Source organism: Phyllobates terribilis, unplaced genomic scaffold (assembly GCF_046119375.1).
Source record: "Phyllobates terribilis strain yellow unplaced genomic scaffold, ASM4611937v1 Scaffold_5__5_contigs__length_657084704, whole genome shotgun sequence".
Lineage (NCBI taxonomy): Eukaryota > Metazoa > Chordata > Amphibia > Anura > Dendrobatidae > Phyllobates > Phyllobates terribilis.
The window spans coordinates 109,271,370-109,290,922 of NW_027362765.1; positions in this window are offsets into that span (position 1 = coordinate 109,271,370).

A 19,553-nucleotide genomic window follows, 5' to 3' on the forward strand; every position below is an offset into this window, starting at 1 on the left:
GGATGGGCCTTTTCTCTACAACCTAATGATCCGTGTTTTAGATCTGTGGAAGATTTTTTTTCTGCTATGGGGTTGTTGTATGATGATCCTGATCGAGTCTCATCTGCTGAAACTGAATTAAGACGTTTGAAGCAGGGATCAGGTGATGTGGAAAATTATTGTACATACTTCAGAAGATGGTCGGCTGAAGTGGAATGGAATGACTCAGCATTAAAATGTTTGTTTCTTGATGGTCTAGGTGAAAGGGTTAAGGATCTGCTGATTGCCTTCCCAAAACCTGGAACCTTGCAGGAGGCAATGCAATTAGCCATACGTGTGGACAGGAGACTGCGTCCTAGGAGTAATGAAGAGAAATTTACTGCTATGGCAGCGCCTAGTTTTCAGAGGGTCTGTTCGGAGGGTGGAGAACCGATGGAGATTGGGGCGATGTCACCCCACTCTCAGGAAAAAGACCGCAGGTTTGCTAAAGGATTGTGTTTTTATTGCGGTAAATCTGACCACTTTATTAAGAACTGTGTGCTTCGTTTGAACAAAGAAAAAAAAAAAGAGGTCAGTTACGCCCGCATAGCTTGTTTAAACTCAAAAGGAGTATTTCTTTCTGGAAGCACCTCATTCCAAGAGGAGTTGATTGAATTTCGAGTATTTGTGGATTGTGGTTCTACACTCAATGTGATTGATGAGGGTTTTTTGGAAAAATTTAAATTAGAATCCAAACTTTTGTCATCTCCTATTTCTGTGGTTGCTGTTGATGGCTCTCCCTTGAAAGGTATTACTCACAAGGTTTTTGAATTTCCCCTCACCATTAATGGTATCCACCAAGAGAATTTGGATTTGGCGGTATTAAATAATTTCCCTGCTCCAGTGGTTTTGGGGTTACCTTGGTTAAAATTGCACAATCCTGTACTGGACTGGTCTACCAATGAAATTAAGTCTTGGAGTCCTAAGTGTTATGATAGATGTTGCAACGGTCGCATTGCTGCTGTGGAAAGAGGGGAATTACCTGTACCTATTCAGGATTTTTGGACTTTTTTTCTGAGGAGGAGTCGCAAGTTTTGCCTCCTCATAGGGACTATGATTGTACTATTGAGTTTGTCCCTGGAGCAACTCTTCCCAAGAGTCGCTTATTTAATCTTACTATCCCTGAGAGAAAGGCCTTGGAGTAATACATACAGACAAGCTTGGCCGCCGGTCACATTAGACCTTCTAAGTCACCTGTGGCTGTTGGATTCTTTTTTGTAAAAAAAAGGACGGCGGTTTACGTCCATGTCTGGACTTTCGCGAAATTAATAAAATTACAGTACGCAATTCCTACCCACTGCCTTTAATTCCTGACTTGTTCAACCAGTTAGTGGGGGCCAAGTGGTTCTCTAAGATTGATCTCCGGGGGGCATACAATTTGTTACGTATGAAGGAAGGTGATGAGTGGAAAACTGCTTTTAACACTCCAGTGGGTCATTTTGAGAATCTGGTTATGCCCTTTGGTCTTACCAACGCACCAGCGTTTTTTCAGAACCTTATTAATGACATCCTAAGACCGTTGATTGGTAAGAATGTGGTGGTGTATTTGGATGACATTTTGATTTTTGCGCCGGATCTGGAGTCTCATTGGCAGAGCCTACGTGAGGTATTGCAGTTGTTAAGCGACAATTCACTTTTTGCTAAGCTGGAGAAATGTGAGTTAGCTGTGCAGAGAATTAGTTTTTTGGGCTACATTATCTCCAGCGAGGGATTTGAGATGGACCCGGTGAAGGTTCAGGCGGTTCAGGAATGGCCTAGGCCTATTGGTTTAAAACCAATACAGAGATTTTTGGGTTTCGCCAATTATTCCAGAAAATTCATTAAGAATTTTTCTATAATTGTTAAGCCGCTGACCGATCTCACCAGGAAAGGTGCGAATACGGTCCAGTGGACTACGGAGGCCATTGAAGCTTTTGTGTATCTCAAGGAGAGGTTCAGTTCTGCCCCATTCTTATGCAGCCTGATGAGACCAAGCCTTTTTTGGTCGAGGTTGATGCTTCATCGGTGGGGGTCGGTGCTGTTTTGTCTCAGGAAAACAAGGATGGAGTACATCCCTGTGCTTTTTTTTCAAAAAAAATTTCTGAGACCGAACTTAATTACGATGTCGGTAATCGGGAATTGCTGGCGATTAGACTCGCATTTGAACATTGGCGTCATCTCTTGGAAGGTGCTAAATTTCCCATTCAGGTTTTTACTGATCATAAGAATCTGATCTATCTTGATGCTGCCAAGCGCTTGAATGCCCATCAAGCTAGGTGGGCACTTTTTTTTTCGCGGTTTAATTTTTCTGTTACTTACTTCCCGGGTACCAAGAATGTAAAAGCTGATGCTTTATCTCGCAGTTTTTCTCCCATGGTTGGTACCGAGGAGGAGGAGAGCATTTTACAGGAAGGTGTTGTGATAGCAGCATTGGACTCCGTTTTGGAAGATGGGATTCTGAAAGCCCAGGAGGATGCCCCATCTAACACTCCCCATGGGAGGTTGTTTGTGCCTAGGAACTTTAGGAGAGATTTGTTTGTGGAGTGTCATGAGTCTCGGTTGGCAGGTCATCCAGGAATTTCGGAGACTAAGAGACTTGTAGGTCGCAGTTTTTGGTGGCCTGGGTGGCAGAAGGAAGTCATTAAGTGGGTGCGTCAATGTACTGTGTGTGCTAGATCTAAGTCTTCACATGCTCCTGCTGCGGGGTTGCTTTGCCCTCTGGAGGTTCCTAGTGCTCCTTGGACGCATCTTGCTATGGATTTTATTACTGACCTTCCTGCCTCTGAGGGTTTCACTGTTATCTGGATGGTCGTGGACCGTTTTAGCAAGATGTGTCACTTGGTTCCCTTCATCAAACTGCCCTGCGCCATGACTCTCGCTAAGGCTTTTGTTAAAGAAATTGTCAGGCTCCATGGCGTTCCTACCGACATTGTTTCTGATAGGGGACCTCAGTTCGTGGCTCGTTTTTGGCGTGCCTTTTGTGACAGGTTGGGAGTCCATTTGTCATTTTGATCTGGTTATCATCATGAGTCTAATGGACAAACAGAAAGAAAGAACCAGGATGTTGAACAGTTTTTGCGTTGTTTTGTGGCTGACAATTAAGAGGGGTGGTCTGAGTTTCTGCCACTGGCTGAATTTGCTCTTAACAACCATACATCCTCTTCTGCTGGGTGTTCTCCTTTTTTTTGTTGTACTGGGAGACATCCGTCGTTTGGGTCATTCTCCAAATTGGTATCGGCTGTGCCGGAGGAGGAGAATTTTTCCGGTGATTTGGAGAGAGTTTGGACTGATGTACGTCGTAACCTTCAGGAGGCTAACAAAAAATCCAAGAGGTACTTTGACAGGAAACGTCAAGAGGTTTTGTTTACTGTTGGTGACATGGTTTGGTTGTCCTCTAGGAATCTGCGGTTGAGGATTCCTTCTAAGAAATTGGGCCCGAAGTTTGTGGGTCCGTTTAAGGTGCTTCAGGTAGTAAACCAATCTGCTGTTAGGTTGGAGGTTCCTACCTCCTGGAAGATTAATCCGGTGTTTCATGTTTCCTTATTGAAAAAAGCGGATGTTTCTGATAGGGACACCACTGTCTCTGTTCCTCCGGTGGAGGAAGACGGTGAATATGAAATTTATCGCATTCTTAATTCTAGATGGCATAGAGGGAGATTGCAGTATCTCGTCGCTTGGAAAGGTTTCGGTCCCGAGGATAACTCCTGGGTAAGGGCGGATGATGTCTCTACTCCTAGACTTGTCGGAGCGTTTCACAGGAGGTTTCCTGATAGACCTGGGTCTGGAGGATCCGAAGGATCCTCATAGAAGAGGGGGTACTGTTAGAACCCTCCTGTTAGTTTTTTCTATTTTGCTGGTCACATGACTTTTTGCCTATTTAATCCAGCTCCGCCCTCCTGGCCTTGCTGGACTTCAGTGTTACATTTACTCTTAAGCTAGCCAGGTGCCTTGTACCTTACTCTGTAGTTTGCTTGATCTTTTGACCACTAGTACTTCTGTTTGTTTGTTTGTCTTTGCTCTGCTACAGTTTCTGCTAGGAGGTATCCAACTATATCCCAGTCCTTAGTTCTTGTAGGGACCCCTCCCTTATATCTATAGGTCTGCGTTCAGACTAGCCGAGGACTTAGGCGGGTCTGTTCACAAGGAACAGGTCCCCCGCTGCATCGTAGGGAATCAGCTTAGTCCTATTGTAGGGACAGTTTTCCTATCTTTCCTTAGTGTTTGTAGCAGTTCATAACACTTACCCCGAGACATAAAAAAGCCAGGCTGGACATTGCCAAAACTTACCTGAGAAAGCCTAAAACGTTTTGGAAGAATGTTCTCTGGTCAGATGAGACAAAAGTAGAGCTTTTTGGGAAAAAGCATCAACATAGAGTGTACAGGAAAAAAAAAGAGGCATTCAAAGAAAAGAACACGGTCCCTACAGTCAAACATGGCGGAGGTTCGCTGATGTTTTCGGGTTGCTTTGCTGCCTCTGGCACTGGACTGCTTGACCGTGTGCATGGCATTATGAAGTCTGAAGACTACCAACAAATTTTGCAGCATAATGTAGGGCCCAGTGTGAGAAAGCTGGGTCTCCCTCAGAGGTCATGGGTCTTCCAGCAGGACAATGACCCAAAACGCACTTCCAAAAGCACTATAAAATGGTTTGAGAGAAAGCACTGGAGACTTCTAAGGTGGCCAGCAATGAGTCCAGACCTGAATCCCATAGAACACCTGTGGAGAGATCTCAAAATGGCAGTTTGGAGAAGGCACCCTTCAAATATCAGGGACCTGGAGCACTTTGCCAAAGAAGAATGGTCTACAATTCCAGCAGAGCGTTTTAAGAAACTCATTGATGGTTACCAGAAGCGGTTGTTCACAGTTATTTTGGCTAAAGGTTGTGCAACTAAGTATTAGGCTGAGGGTGCCAATACTTTTGTCTGGCCCATTTTTGGAGTTTTGTGTGAAATGATCAATGATTTGATTTTTGCTTCATTCTCTTTTGTGTTTTTTCCTTGCAAGCAAATTAAATGAAGATAATAATACCAAAGAATTTGTGATTGCAGGAAGAAACTGAGTATTATCTGACAGAATTGCAGGGGTGCCAATACTTTTGGCCACCACTGTATGCCACCACAGCATATTCAACAACACCAAGGTATAATCCCCTCAAATACAGCTTTTATCTATCAATACACACAGCTCTGCTATATCAATACACACACAGCTTTGCTACATGATTACACATTCATACACAGGCACAGCTCTGCTACATCTACATACATTCATACACACACAGCTCTCCTATATCAATAGACACCCAGAAACACCCAGCTCTGCAACATCAATACAAACACATTTACACACAGCTCACCTACATCAATACATTCATAAACTCGCACAGCTCTGCTACGTCAACACACACAGCTCTGGTACATAAATACATACTTATACACACACAGCTTTGCTACATCAATACACACCCAGAAACACCCAGGTCTGCTACATCAATACAAACACATTTACACACAGCTCTGCTACCTCAATACAAACACATACGCACAGCTCTGCTACATTAATACACATACAGCTTTGTTACATCAATACATACAGATCTGTTCAGTAGTGTAGCTACTGACGGGGCAGAGGGTGCGGCCGCCCTGGGCCTCACGCTCTAAGGGGCCCACCCGGAGCTACGCTACATTTAACTTTATCAGCGTGCGCCAATACATTTAAACTCTGCGGCAGAGCAGGGAGACATGATCTCCCTGTACTGCCACTATGGGGCCCGTTCAACTGTATCGGCATCTGCTGATACAGTTGAAAACGATGGAGGAGGGAGCATCAGCTGACGCTTCCTCCTCCATCAGTCTTCCTCGGCGTCTGACGTCTCAGCGCGATGACGTCACTAAGTGGCATCCTCTACGCTGAGATGTGCGACGCTCAGATCACAAGCACAAGAACAATTGTGGTGGCCATTAAACTGTATTGAGGACTATGGGGGTGCATAATACTATAGGTGGTGCGTTATACTGAACGGGGGTGCATTATGCTGTATGGGCTATGGGGTGCATTATGCTGTATGGAGGACTATGCAGGGGCCTTTAAACTATATGCAAGCAATTGTACAGTATGAAGGTTTGTGTGGGGTCCATCCTTCTATGTGGAGAGGTGGTGGGCCATTCTATTGTATGTAAGCCCATTATACTGTATGGAGGGCTGTGTGGGGATCACAGTCATGGGATCATACTGTGTTGGGGTCACTATACTTTTCCGGGGCAGTTGAGCGGTGGGGTACAGTAGGGCCATATACTTTATGAATGCAATGAAAGGGGAATCTAAGGCTTCAGAATGAGGAAAATTAGAGGGCGCACAGTACATGTGTGGCACCCCAGGGGTCTGGTTTTCCACAGTAATGTAATGTTATGTCTGAGAGCAGGTGGGAGGTCCTTTGGTCAGGGATCCTGTGCATGCCACACCTCCTGCCCAGTCTTGGGAGGGGAAGAACTTCCCCTGTATAAACCCGGGGCTGAGGCAGGGTGAGTCAGACAAGGAGAGTGGAGACAAGAAGCAGCATAGGAAACAGCAGAGTTACAAGGAGTCAGGGGCTGGCAGCTGCAGAGTTCGCCCTGACTAAGAAGATTCTTTACCGGACCCGGAGTCCGAGGCTGTGGGGACTAACTCCTACCCAGCAGCAGAATCCGTCAGGCAGGGGATTTCAGGTCCTCTGGCCCAGAAGCCCGAAGGCACGGTCACACGCGTGGGACCAGCACCGCCATCGTGGAGCGGAAGCCATTAGAAGGCCCCGAGTCACCGGCCATACGGGTGAGCACCACACGGTACACTCAGGGACGTGGGCTACTTACATCAGCTTCTAGCAAGGTAGCCAGAAGAGTACAGTCAGTTTGGGAGGCCTACAACTACGCCTGGCCAGGGGAGATCCCATCTGCTCAAAGACTGACCAGGCCCCGTTTGCTAGCAAGTACTCCGGGAGGGTCTGTCGTTGTTACCAGTAAAGACCCTGAACTACACCGTACCGTCTCTGAGTGGTTCCTGCTACCCCCATCATCCACGTCGGCTGCCCTGAGGCCATACCCCTCCCGTTGGGGGTTATACTATCACGCTGCACAATCCTACCACCGGCCTCAGCGGTCTGCCCTGCAGCAGCAGCTCCCTGGCTGCACTCAACGGGTGGCGTAGTCCTCAACTATTTACTACTAATAGACTGCCGTCTAGTTTGACTCCCTGGGCACGGACCGGGTCACCGCCACGAGACTACAACCCTCCACTGATCCGGCTCCGGGTAGGCTCCCGCGTGCGCAACGCAGCGCGACACATTCCCAGGGGCGCGTCAACTTTGGCGTAGTCGGCAGGATCTCGTGCCCGCAACCACCGGGTACTGCGTGCCTGAAAAGCAAAGACTGTTCAAACTTACCAGTGGTGAAGATTCCCGCTATCCGTGGAGGTTTCCCGCCATCCGGCGCCATCTTCTACCTTCTTCCCGCCATCGGTGAAGTTTCCCGCCATCCGGCGCCATCTTCGGCCTTCTTCCCGCCATCCGTGGAGTTTTCCCGCCGTTGGACGCCATCTTGGGGACGCCGCGCGGGAAGAAGAGGGGCGTGGACTCTGAAAGCGCGCGAGAACTGAAGCCCCGCCTCACGTCCGGACGTTGCGTAAGGTCCTGGAAGGAGCCCAGCAGACGCCGACGTCACAGGAGCGCGACGGAAGGTCCTCAACCCTGACGATCCACTGCGGAGCCGCGGCCTACGGAAGAGGATCATCGCAAGGTAGGCCACGGTCCACTAGGGGGGAGGAAGATGTCGGATACGGAGGAGAGCTTCACTGCCCCAACCCCCGCCAGCGCTACCGCTGCTGCAGTTATGCCCTTCACAATGCCCTATATCCCGGGAGCAGCTTGGCTACCCCAGTACTCAGGGGAGTCACATACCCTGCATGACTTTAGAGAAAAGCTGGATAGCCTCTTCCAGGTGTACCCCCTCACAGAAGAGCAAAAAGTGAGCATCCTGGTGGCCCAACTAACCGGGGCAGCCAAAAGGGAAGTAAAATCCTGGCCACCTGGGAGGAAGACTGTCGCAGGAATACTAACCCGGCTGAAGGACACCTTTGATACCCGCACCTCAGCCGAGATTAAGCTTAGATTCTACGGGTGCAAGCAGCGAGCGCATGAGAGTATAAGGGACTATGCACTAAACCTACAAGAGGCCCTGAGGGCCATAAAGCAGACCGACCCTGATGGGGTGGGAAACGAGGACAGGCTGTTGACTGAACAATTTATAGAGGGTTTATATTGCAATGCCCACCGAACCCAGTTGCGGGCAATGGCCTTACAGGATCCCCATCTGGACTTTGCACAGTTCAAGGACAGAGCCATCCGGGTGCTCCGAGAACCGGCACCAGGTGGCGTTGTGACCCACAGACGCCCCACTACCACTTACTACCAGGAGGCGGCGCCCTTGTCAGCAGGGCCTGTGGGAGCTGATGCGCAGGCTTTGGACAATGACCCGGCTCCAGACCTACACCATCAGGTCCAAGAGCTAGCTAAGAGCGTTGCTGCGCTAACCCGAACTGTGCAGTCTTTACAGGTTTCCACCCCAGGGAAGATCCAGCTGGCATCCGGACCGGAGGACATCCCGTGGCGTCGACCAAGGAGGACCCCACCGGCCAGAGGAAGACCCAGTGACCGATACAGCGAGGACGGACGACCCATCTGCCGCCGCTGCAATCAATCCGGACATATGGAAAGGTACTGTTCTTTAAACGGGCACAACCTGGGGTAGAGGGCCAACCCCCAGGAAAAAGATCACCAGGCCCATCGAACTGGCGCGACAGATATGTGGGAGGACGTCCAGTCTTGCCTGTGGTACTGGATGGCATTCCCATGAGTGCCCTACTGGATACCGGGTCACAGGTCACCACCATCCCGTACGTGCTCTTCAAGCAGTACTGGAATGACTCGGATATTACCCACTACCCTGACGACGACTTGAGTATCATCGCCAGCAATGGCCAGCCCGTGCCACAGATCGGATTTAAAGAGGTGGCCCTCAAAATCAGTAGAGTCGAACTGGCCGCACAGGGACTGATCATTGTAGATATTGATAAACATGAGAGTCACCCAAAAATAACTCTAGGAACTAACGTAATTGAAAATTGTCTTGCAGAGGTGATTTTCCTTTTACAGCAGGTTGCCAAGAACGCCAGCTCCGGCGAGCAGCGGGTGCTCCAGAAAGAGATCCGGGCACTGATGCAACGGCAACAAGTGGAACTCTCCGGCGGTGAGATTGGTAGCGTAAGAATGTGTGACCCTTTTCCTATTGCCATGCCCCCAAAAAGTGAAATGATGATTTGGTGCCGGGCAGCTATTGGTCTGAGAGGAAGAGATTACCAGGCAATGGTAGAACCAGTTTACTCAGACAGTAGGCCCACCATTTTGACAGCACGGGGGGTGGTCAATGTACGCCATGGGAGGGTGCCCATTCGCATAATAAATATCGGGGAGAGGGAAGTGTACCTGCCCCGGTATGCCACGCTAGCCAAATTATATACCACTAATCAAAATTCTATACAATCTGTGGAACCCTTGCCTCCATCTCACCCGGAGGAAGGTAACGGCTCTAAGAAAGACATGGAGGACTGGTGTCAGCAACTACATTTGGGTACTGATTCCACTCCCTCACATCAGAAACAAGGAGTCTATCGGGTGGTTCAAGAGTATGAGAGAGTGTTTAGTAAACACCCGTTAGACTTTGGGTGGGTCAAGGGGGTAGAACACCGCATCCCCACGGGAGATCATCCTCCCATAAAAGAGAGGTATCGACCCGTACCCCCTGCACACTACCAACACGCCAAGGGGATGCTTCGAGACATGAAGGAGGCTGGGGTAATCCGGGATAGCTGTAGCCCCTGGGCAGCCCCACTAGTTTTAGTCAAAAAGAAAGACAACACCATGAGGATGTGTGTAGATTACCGGAAAATCAACCGTATCACACACAAGGATGCGTACCCCTTACCAAGGATAGAGGAGTCATTGGCTGCTTTAAGATCTGCTAACTTCTTCTCTACCTTGGATCTCACTAGCGGGTACTGGCAGGTTCCTGTAGCAGAGGCGGACCGGGAGAAGACCGCATTCACCACCCCGATGGGACTTAGCGAGTTCACCTGCATGCCGTTCGGACTCTGCAACGCCCCAGGAACCTTCCAACGATTAATGGAGTGCTGTCTGGGCCACAGAAACTTCGAGACGGTCCTGTTGTACCTGGACGATGTCATCGTATACTCCAAAACTTATGAGGACCACCTGAAACACCTGGCGGAGGTGTTCGAAGCTCTGGCGAGTTACGGCCTAAAGGTGAAACCCTCCAAGTGTCACCTCCTGAAACCAAAGGTGCAATACCTGGGACACGTGGTGAGCGCTGACGGAGTGGCTCCCGACCCCGATAAGATCACCGCAATTAAGGGATGGCCAAGCCCCTCCAGCGTAAAAGAAGTGCGGCAGTTCCTAGGGTTGGTAGGCTACTACCGAAGGTTTATTCCCGGTTTCACCAAAAAGGCAGCGCCTATGCAGGACCTCCTGATAGGCCAGTCCCGGAAGGCCAAGAACCAGAAGCCGCCCTTCAAATGGGAAGAGCTAGAAGAAGAGTCCTTCCGCCAGCTGAAGATGGCCCTCACGGGGGATGAAATCTTGGCGTACCCGGACTATAGCCAGCCCTTCATCCTCTACACCGACGCCAGTAACATCGGGCTAGGAGCCGTACTGTCCCAGATTCAGCAGGGGAGAGAACGAGTAATCTCCTATGCCAGCCGAAAACTGCGACCCACCGAAAGGAACCCCGAGAATTACAGCTCATTTAAGTTAGAGTTCCTGGCCGTGGTATGGGCAGTCACCGAGCGCTTTAGGCATTACCTCGCTTCTTCCCGGTTCACCGTATACACGGATAACAACCCGTTGATACACCTGGACACGGCAAGACTCGGTGCCCTGGAGCAGAGGTGGATGGCCCGTCTGTCCAACTACGAGTTCACAATCAAATACCGGGCAGGACGTTCCAATACTAACGCGGATGCCCTGTCCAGGATGCCCAACCTGCCGGACGAAGGAGAAGATCCGGAGGGACTGGAAGAAGTTGAACTCCCTGCGTTCCACCGTCATGGGACTATCCAGTATTCCCACCGGGTAAGGGGTAAGCAGGCTGCTACGTTGAACCCCTTACCCCACTACAACTGGGCGGAAACGCAAGACAGCGACCCTGCCGTCCGACTAGTGAAGGAGATGCTGACTCGGCCGGAGGCTCGCCTTGAACCAGACGCTCCGGAGGAAGCCAAACAACTATGGGCGGAGAAGAGTCGACTATTCCTTTACAAGGGGAAGTTGTGCCGCAGAATGGTCAACTCCCGGACGCATGAACTACTCTGGCAAGTAGTGGTGCCACGAAGAGACGCAGCCATGGTGATGGAGGCATACCACGACGGAGCTGGACACTTCGGGTGGAAAAAGCTGGAGTTCCTGCTGCGCGAGCGGTTCCACTGGGTAGGCATGAGGGGAACCATCGAGAAGTGGTGCAGAGACTGTGGCCCGTGCAATCTGAGAAGGAAGGACCGGGCCAGCCAGAAGACTCCCCTGCAGTCCATCGTCACCCGGCAACCGTTGGAACTGGTAGCCTTGGATCATGTAAAACTGACCCCAAGCAGAAGTGGCTACGTCTACGCGTTAACCATCGTGGATCATTACTCCCGGTTCTTGGTTGTCGTCCCCGTCAAGGACTTAACGGCTCAAACAGCAGCTAGAGCCTTCCAGCAGCACTTCTGCCGTCCACACGGGTACCCGGACCAAGTGCTGACGGACCAGGGACCTGCCTTTGAAGCGGAGGTCTTCCAGGAATTCTGCAATCTGTATGGCTGCCGGAAGATAAGGACGACACCCTACCATCCGCAAACTAATGGACTTTGTGAAAAAATGAACCAGGTGGTAATGGATCTTCTAAAAACATTGCCCCTGGAAGAACGCAGTCTGTGGCCTGAGAAGTTGCCCGATCTGGTGGACCTATACAACCACATCCCGGTAGGTTCCACCAACTGTACCCCGGCTTACCTAATGAGGGCGAGACCTGGTAAGTTACCTGTTGACCTGGAAATGGGAGTCCTGACACCTGAGGACACTTCACCAGAAACAGACTGGGACACAGAGAGGCAGCAGCAGTACCGGAGAGTACAAGAGAGCGTGGAGCGAAGTCTCTGTCAGGCTAGGGAAAGACAAGAGAAGACTTACAACCAGTATGCTCCCGCTGTTCCCCTGGTACCCGGAGAGCAGGTCTTGAAGAGGAAAAGACGGCTCCACAAGTTGGATGACCAGTGGGAGAAGGACCCGTACACCGTACTGCCCTCAAGCCACGAGAACCCGAAGGTCTGTACCATCAGTAAAGACGGAGGGGAAACCACAGCCATTGTGTCCCGGGACCACCTGAAGAAGTGTCCCGAACAACTGAGGAACCCTGAAGAGGAACAAGAAGACCATCGACCCGTGGGAGAAAGGGAAGATATGGTTAGTACCGTGCTCGGGGACTTCCCTCGGTCTTGGACTCAAGTCAATGGTGCAGTTGTGGTACCCGTACTCACCTTCCTCCAACCAGCATCCCAAGCACCTACGGAGCAACAGGTAGAGCTGGAAGAACAGCCGGTCCAGGAGGCAGAAGACTCCACACAAGCAGAACAGGAGGATCAACCCTCTGCTTATAGTGAGCCTGCCGTACCCCTAGTGAGACAAAGAGCCGGTAGACAGTTGCCCAGTTTACCCTTGACAGCTCCTACACCCTGTAGTTCGGGGCCAGACAGTCAGCTCCGTAGGTCCACTAGGGCCACTAGAGGCCAGTTACCCGCACGCTGGAGAATTTGAAGTGTAAAAATAGTTTTATTTATGTTTATCTGTGTATTGTTGCTTGTGTATAATTTTGTGTTTCCAGTTGTTTTTAGGAAACCTTGGTGGATTTACCGGGAATCCTTGTATATAGTTGGAGCGTAACCCAGGATGGACTAGAGACTGTTAAGGACTCGGGGTAGGACAGACCCCTACCTGGTTACGTCTCCCTGTGTTGGTGAAATGGACACCTTTGCTTTTCTTCAAAGACTGCATCCGGTTGCGGACACGCCGTAACCATCTTATGTGTTTTTCTTATAGTATTGTTATTGTTATACTTTGTTATGTTTTTCTAAATGTGTTTAGTCCCGGAGTACTAAATTTCACTAGGGGGGAATGTGGCACCCCAGGGGTCTGGTTTTCCACAGTAATGTAATGTTATGTCTGAGAGCAGGTGGGAGGTCCTTTGGTCAGGGATCCTGTGCATGCCACACCTCCTGCCCAGTCTTGGGAGGGGAAGAACTTCCCCTGTATAAACCCGGGGCTGAGGCAGGGTGAGTCAGACAAGGAGAGTGGAGACAAGAAGCAGCATAGGAAACAGCAGAGTTACAAGGAGTCAGGGGCTGGCAGCTGCAGAGTTCGCCCTGACTAAGAAGATTCTTTACCGGACCCGGAGTCCGAGGCTGTGGGGACTAACTCCTACCCAGCAGCAGAATCCGTCAGGCAGGGGATTTCAGGTCCTCTGGCCCAGAAGCCCGAAGGCACGGTCACACGCGTGGGACCAGCACCGCCATCGTGGAGCGGAAGCCATTAGAAGGCCCCGAGTCACCGGCCATACGGGTGAGCACCACACGGTACACTCAGGGACGTGGGCTACTTACATCAGCTTCTAGCAAGGTAGCCAGAAGAGTACAGTCAGTTTGGGAGGCCTACAACTACGCCTGGCCAGGGGAGATCCCATCTGCTCAAAGACTGACCAGGCCCCGTTTGCTAGCAAGTACTCCGGGAGGGTCTGTCGTTGTTACCAGTAAAGACCCTGAACTACACCGTACCGTCTCTGAGTGGTTCCTGCTACCCCCATCATCCACGTCGGCTGCCCTGAGGCCATACCCCTCCCGTTGGGGGTTATACTATCACGCTGCACAATCCTACCACCGGCCTCAGCGGTCTGCCCTGCAGCAGCAGCTCCCTGGCTGCACTCAACGGGTGGCGTAGTCCTCAACTATTTACTACTAATAGACTGCCGTCTAGTTTGACTCCCTGGGCACGGACCGGGTCACCGCCACGAGACTACAACCCTCCACTGATCCGGCTCCGGGTAGGCTCCCGCGTGCGCAACGCAGCGCGACACATTCCCAGGGGCGCGTCACATGCAGTAATAGGGACACATGTGGCAGCAGTGGATCAGTATTGGGGTATCAGCAGGATAAGGTGTGCAGGTTGGGGATAATGGTGCCTAAAATGTGAGAAGTCATATGTGTCTTTGTTGTAATCTTTGCAGCCGTGTCCTGTCTGGAAGAAGTTTCCATGTCGGCCTGGGACAGATGGAAAAGACAGGAAAAGTGAATAACTCCACCAGAATGATCGTCATCTGTAAGTCACATCAATAACTGTACTGTGATCTCTTACATGTTCTGCAGGACTGATATCTACCACTATATGTCAGTGTATGGTGGTAATATCAGTGTTGGTCTTTGTATAGAGATTTAGTAACAGCGCTGTCATCTGCTGAGGTTCTCCTACATCCACTATTAGGCCACGGCCCCACTATCAGTATTCGGTCAGTATTTTTTCTCAGACGTGAGAGTCAAAACCAGGTGAGGAACAATCAGAGAAAAGGTATAAAAGAAACAAGTCACCAATTCTGCATTTATCACCCACTCCTAGTTTTGGCTCCCACTCCTGAGAAAAAATAGTGACCGAATACTGACTAAATACTGATAGAGGGGCCATGGCCTTAGGGTGCACCACCATAGCTGTAATCTGGACGACCTGGTTAGAGGCCCACTTAGAAGTTTTGCCCCCCTGACCCAAACCCCTAGCTACGCCTCTGGATCTGCTACATCAATACACACACAGCTCTGCTACATTAATACACGCACAGCTCTGCTACATTAATACACACACAGCTCTGCTACATTAATAATCACATACACACACAGCCCTGCTAAATCAATAAATACATATATACACAAACACATGTTACCTATGTCCTGCTCCTCTGCCCTTTTCTTCACTACCAGTCACGTGACCAGAGACTATCATGTGACCCAAAGGTCCTCTCTGGACCTTCAGTCTTTAGAAAGACTGAGCATTGGAGAAGGACCTTTTGGCTTTTTCCTCCAGTATTATATTCAGGCCAGAGGAGCCATGGGGAAAAAAAATCTGAAATCAGTGTCAGTTAGATACAATGTTGTTTGCTTGTCACAAGTTTTTCCATTTCTTGTGCAATCATGCTTGTGAAAGGAAGGAAGAATTGTTTTTTAAAAAATACAAAAGAAAATTCCCCAAATTTTGATATTTAACTGCAACTGTCTATCTCACGTGTGGGTATCGCAACCAATTGTTTTAGGGTTTTTTTTGCACATCTGTTTTACATCTGTACAAGCTCCACCAATACAGCACCCTCTTAAAGGTGCTGGCTTTTTGGAGTTAGACCTATCTAGCATTTTTTTTATTATATCATTTATGGGAAGAGGGTCAAATTTTGTTAAAAAAAATAGAAACAACTGTTTAAAAATGTAGACATTGAAAGTGATTTTCACATGATGTTTTTTTCGGCATTTTTTGAGTGGGTCCTCTCCAAAGAATGTCAGAAAAAGTGATCACACAATGCTTGAAAGACTCATCCTGTTCATTTCTATTGCAAAATAACATGGTTCATGTATTCAGGCTTTTGAGTGTTTTTATAATCACTTTATGATTCCAAATGCGCTGCAGTTAAAAAAAAAACGGAGCAGACCATTCTTCAGGTATCTTCTGCTATAAAGCCACGTCATACTTTACTATAATCAATTGGAAGGTTAAAAAAACACCCAGAAGATGTCTGTGCATCCTTTTGAGCATTTTGTAAGCATTGACGCCTCAAAAACCGCTGCCATTTATATATTGCTTAATGGATTTTAAAAAAGTCAGAAAATTGCCCAAAAAATGGTGGAAAAAAAAACTTTAAGGAAAATGCCTAAGAAAACGTCAACAAAACACTTCTGGAAACATTAACAAAAATGCTTGAGGATAAAAAAAAAACGTAGAGAAAATTCTGGCATTTCCCAAAGCTGTTACCACTTGAAAAACTGGTTGTTTTTCATTAACTGAAAAAAATATAGTGAACATAACCTATTTGTGCATTACTTTTTTTTAACACCTGTTTCACTAGTCCAATTTGACAACCATACATGCAACACTTACTAAGTGGCCTGCTTCCACATTTTGCTTTCTGTACCTATCTATCTTAATTTCTTTTTCGCAAGGTTTGAATAATTGGAGTTGAAAAGATTGTCAAAAGTTAATTATAGTTTTGTTCAAAATGTATGGAAAAAGAAAAAGTGGCAAAGAACAGGGTGATATAAAAGAAAAAATACACATACCACAGCTAAGGATATGGGGGGGACTAGTAGGAGAATCTCTATCACCACTGCCATAAGTTGTCCAGTCAGTAGCACTACCAAACTCATGTTGCAATTGAACTCCTTTTCCTCTGACAAAAGTATTAGTGGGGAGGAAGCAAAAGCTGTTAACATATGTATGGCGTATCACTCATCTCAGTCACAGTAGGATAATGTTACCTCTGACAGCAACACTATCAGTTTGAGTCAGGGTTTTGTACAGAATGATCTGTTTTATCACAAATAACTGAGAAGGATAATTTTTGGACAGTTTTTTAATTAAACAATAAAAATCAAAAGTCTGACAGTGCATTGTGTTATTAAATGGGCTGTTGGTTGTTACCATGTTACCATCCGTTTCTATGGTGAGGTGACTTTGACATTACTAAGGCTGTGTTTGTGTTAAAGAGCGTGAAAGAGTATGCACACAGTCTTAGGAGACATCAGAGTGTTACACACATGTATTTTCAGGACAATTGGAGAATTTGCAGTATTGCGATTCGCAACAAACTGATTAGCTTCAGAATCAAATTTTTGGGAAAAATTTGATGAACATTGAAAATTTGAATTTCAAAAGATTTTATCATCTCTAATACCAATCATACAGATATGTGTAGTGCACAATGCTGGCTCACAGCCTATTGGTTATGCCCAAACTAAGTGCACCCATCAAGGACAAAACACCCTAATAGACAGTGTAAGCCGGCGGTGTTCACACCATGCAGTAACTGAGGCAGTGACCCAAGCAAGTCCAACATAGAATCATAGAATGGTAGAGTTGGAAGGGACTTCCTGGGTCATCTGGTCCAACCCCCTGCTCAAAGCAGGATTCACTAAATCATCTCAGACAGATGTCTGTCCAGCCTCTGTTTGAAGACGTCCATTGAAGGAGAACTCACCACCTCTCGTGGCAGCCTGTTCCACTCATTGATCACCCTAACTGTCAAAAAGTTTTTTCTAATATCTAATCTGTGTCTCCTCCCATTCAGTTTCATCCCATTGCTTCCAGTCTTTCCTTGTGCAAATGAGAATAAAGATGATCCTTCTACAATGTGACAGCCCTTGACATATTTGTAGACAGCTATTAAGTCTCCTCTCAGTCTTCTTTTTTGCAAGCTAAACATTCCCAAATCCTGTAACCGTTCCTCATAGGGCATGGTTTGCAGACCGGTCACCATTCTGGTCGCTCTTCTCTGAACTTGCTCCAGTTTGTCAATGTCTTTTTTAAAATGTGGTGCCCAAAACTGGACACAGTATTCCAGATGAGGTCTGACCAAAGAGGAGTAAAGTGCGATAATGACTACACGTGATCTAGACTGTATGCTTCTGTTAATACATCCCAGAATTGTATTTGCCTTTTTTGCTGCTGCATCACACTGTTGACTCATGTTCAGTCTATGATCTATTAGTATACCTAAGTCTTTTTCACATGTGCTGTTGCTTAGCTCTATTCCTCCCATTCTGTATATGCTTTTTTCATTTTTATTTCCCAGATATAGTACTTTGCATTTTTCCCTGTTAAAAACCATTCTGTTAGTTGCTGCCCACTGCTCCAGTTTATTTAGGTCTTTTTGAAGCCTCTCTCTCTCTTCTCTAGTGTTAGCTATCCCTCCTAGCTTTGTGTCATCAGCAAATTGAATCAGTTTACCCTCAATTCCTTCATCTAAATCATTGATAAAGATGTTGAACAATACAGGTCCCAGGACAGAGCCCTGTGGTACCCCACTTGAGACATTCACCCAACTGGATGTGAAGCCATTTATGACCACTCTTTGTGTCCGATCACTAAGCCAGTTATGAATCCACCTAACAGTTGCCTTGTCCATTCCATACTTGGTCATTTTTTCAATAAGGATGGTGTGAGATACTTTGTCAAATGCTTTGCTGAAGTCAAGATATACTATATCTACAGCATTTCCCTGATCCAACCAGTCAGTGATTCTGTCATAGAAGGAAATTAGGTTAGTCTGACAAGACTTGTTAGTTACAAACCCATGCTGACTCTGGTTAATCACTTCATTCTTATCCAGGTACATACATACATGTTGTTTAATAATTTGTTCAAAGATCTTTCCTGGTATAGAAATCAGACTCACCGGCCTATAGTTCCCTGGGTCCACCTTCTTCCCCTTTTTGAAGATAGGAACAACATTTGCTCTTCTCCAGTCTTCTGGGACTTCTCCTGTTCTCCAAGAATTTTCAAAGATTATGGAGAGTGGTTCTAAAATTTCTTCTACGATCTCCTTCAGTACTCTGGGGTGTAATTCATCTGGACCTGGAGACTTGAACTCATTTATGTTAGCTAAATATTCCCTCACAGTCTTTCTGTTTACAGATAACCTGGATTCTTCTATTCCTTTAATAGGACAGTGAAGATCAGTTGATGTTACATTTTCTTTCTGAGAGAAAACTGATGCAAAATAGGAATTAAAAAGTTCGGCCTTCTCCAATGACATCATATTTCTTGTCCTGCGTTAGTAGTTCCAATTCTCCTTGTTTGTTGCCCATGCTTTGTGCATTTGTATAAAAACATTTTAGTTTGTGATTGGTTTCTCTTCCTCCCATATTTTTATTATTTAGATTTTTTTGTCTTTGTTCTTTCTTTCCACTTCCAATAGCAGAGATCCCAATAGTATTTGTCATCTGTATAGCTTTTTCTGGCCTTTTGCTTCCCTTCCCACATTGTTCTAGTTTAAAGCTCTCCTGATGAGTGTAGTAAGGCGACTTCCAAATACACGTTTTCCAGTCTTCGTAAGGTGCACCCCATCTCTAGCAAGTAGTCCATCATAAAGGTAATTCATTCCGTGATCCAGAAATCCAAATCCTTGTTGACGGCACCATCGACGTAGCCAGTTGTTCACCTGTAGAATCTTATTCCACCTCATTGTTCCATGGCCATCCACTAGGAGGATGGATGAGAAGACCACCTGCGCTCCCAATTCTTTCACTTTCTTGCCTAAGTTTACAAAGTCACTGCAGATGGTTTCCAGGTCCTTTCTTGCGGTCTCATTTGTCCCCACATGTATTAGCAGGAATGGGTAGTGATCTGTAGGTCTGAAGACTCTTGATATCCTGTCAGACACATCTTTAATTTTTGC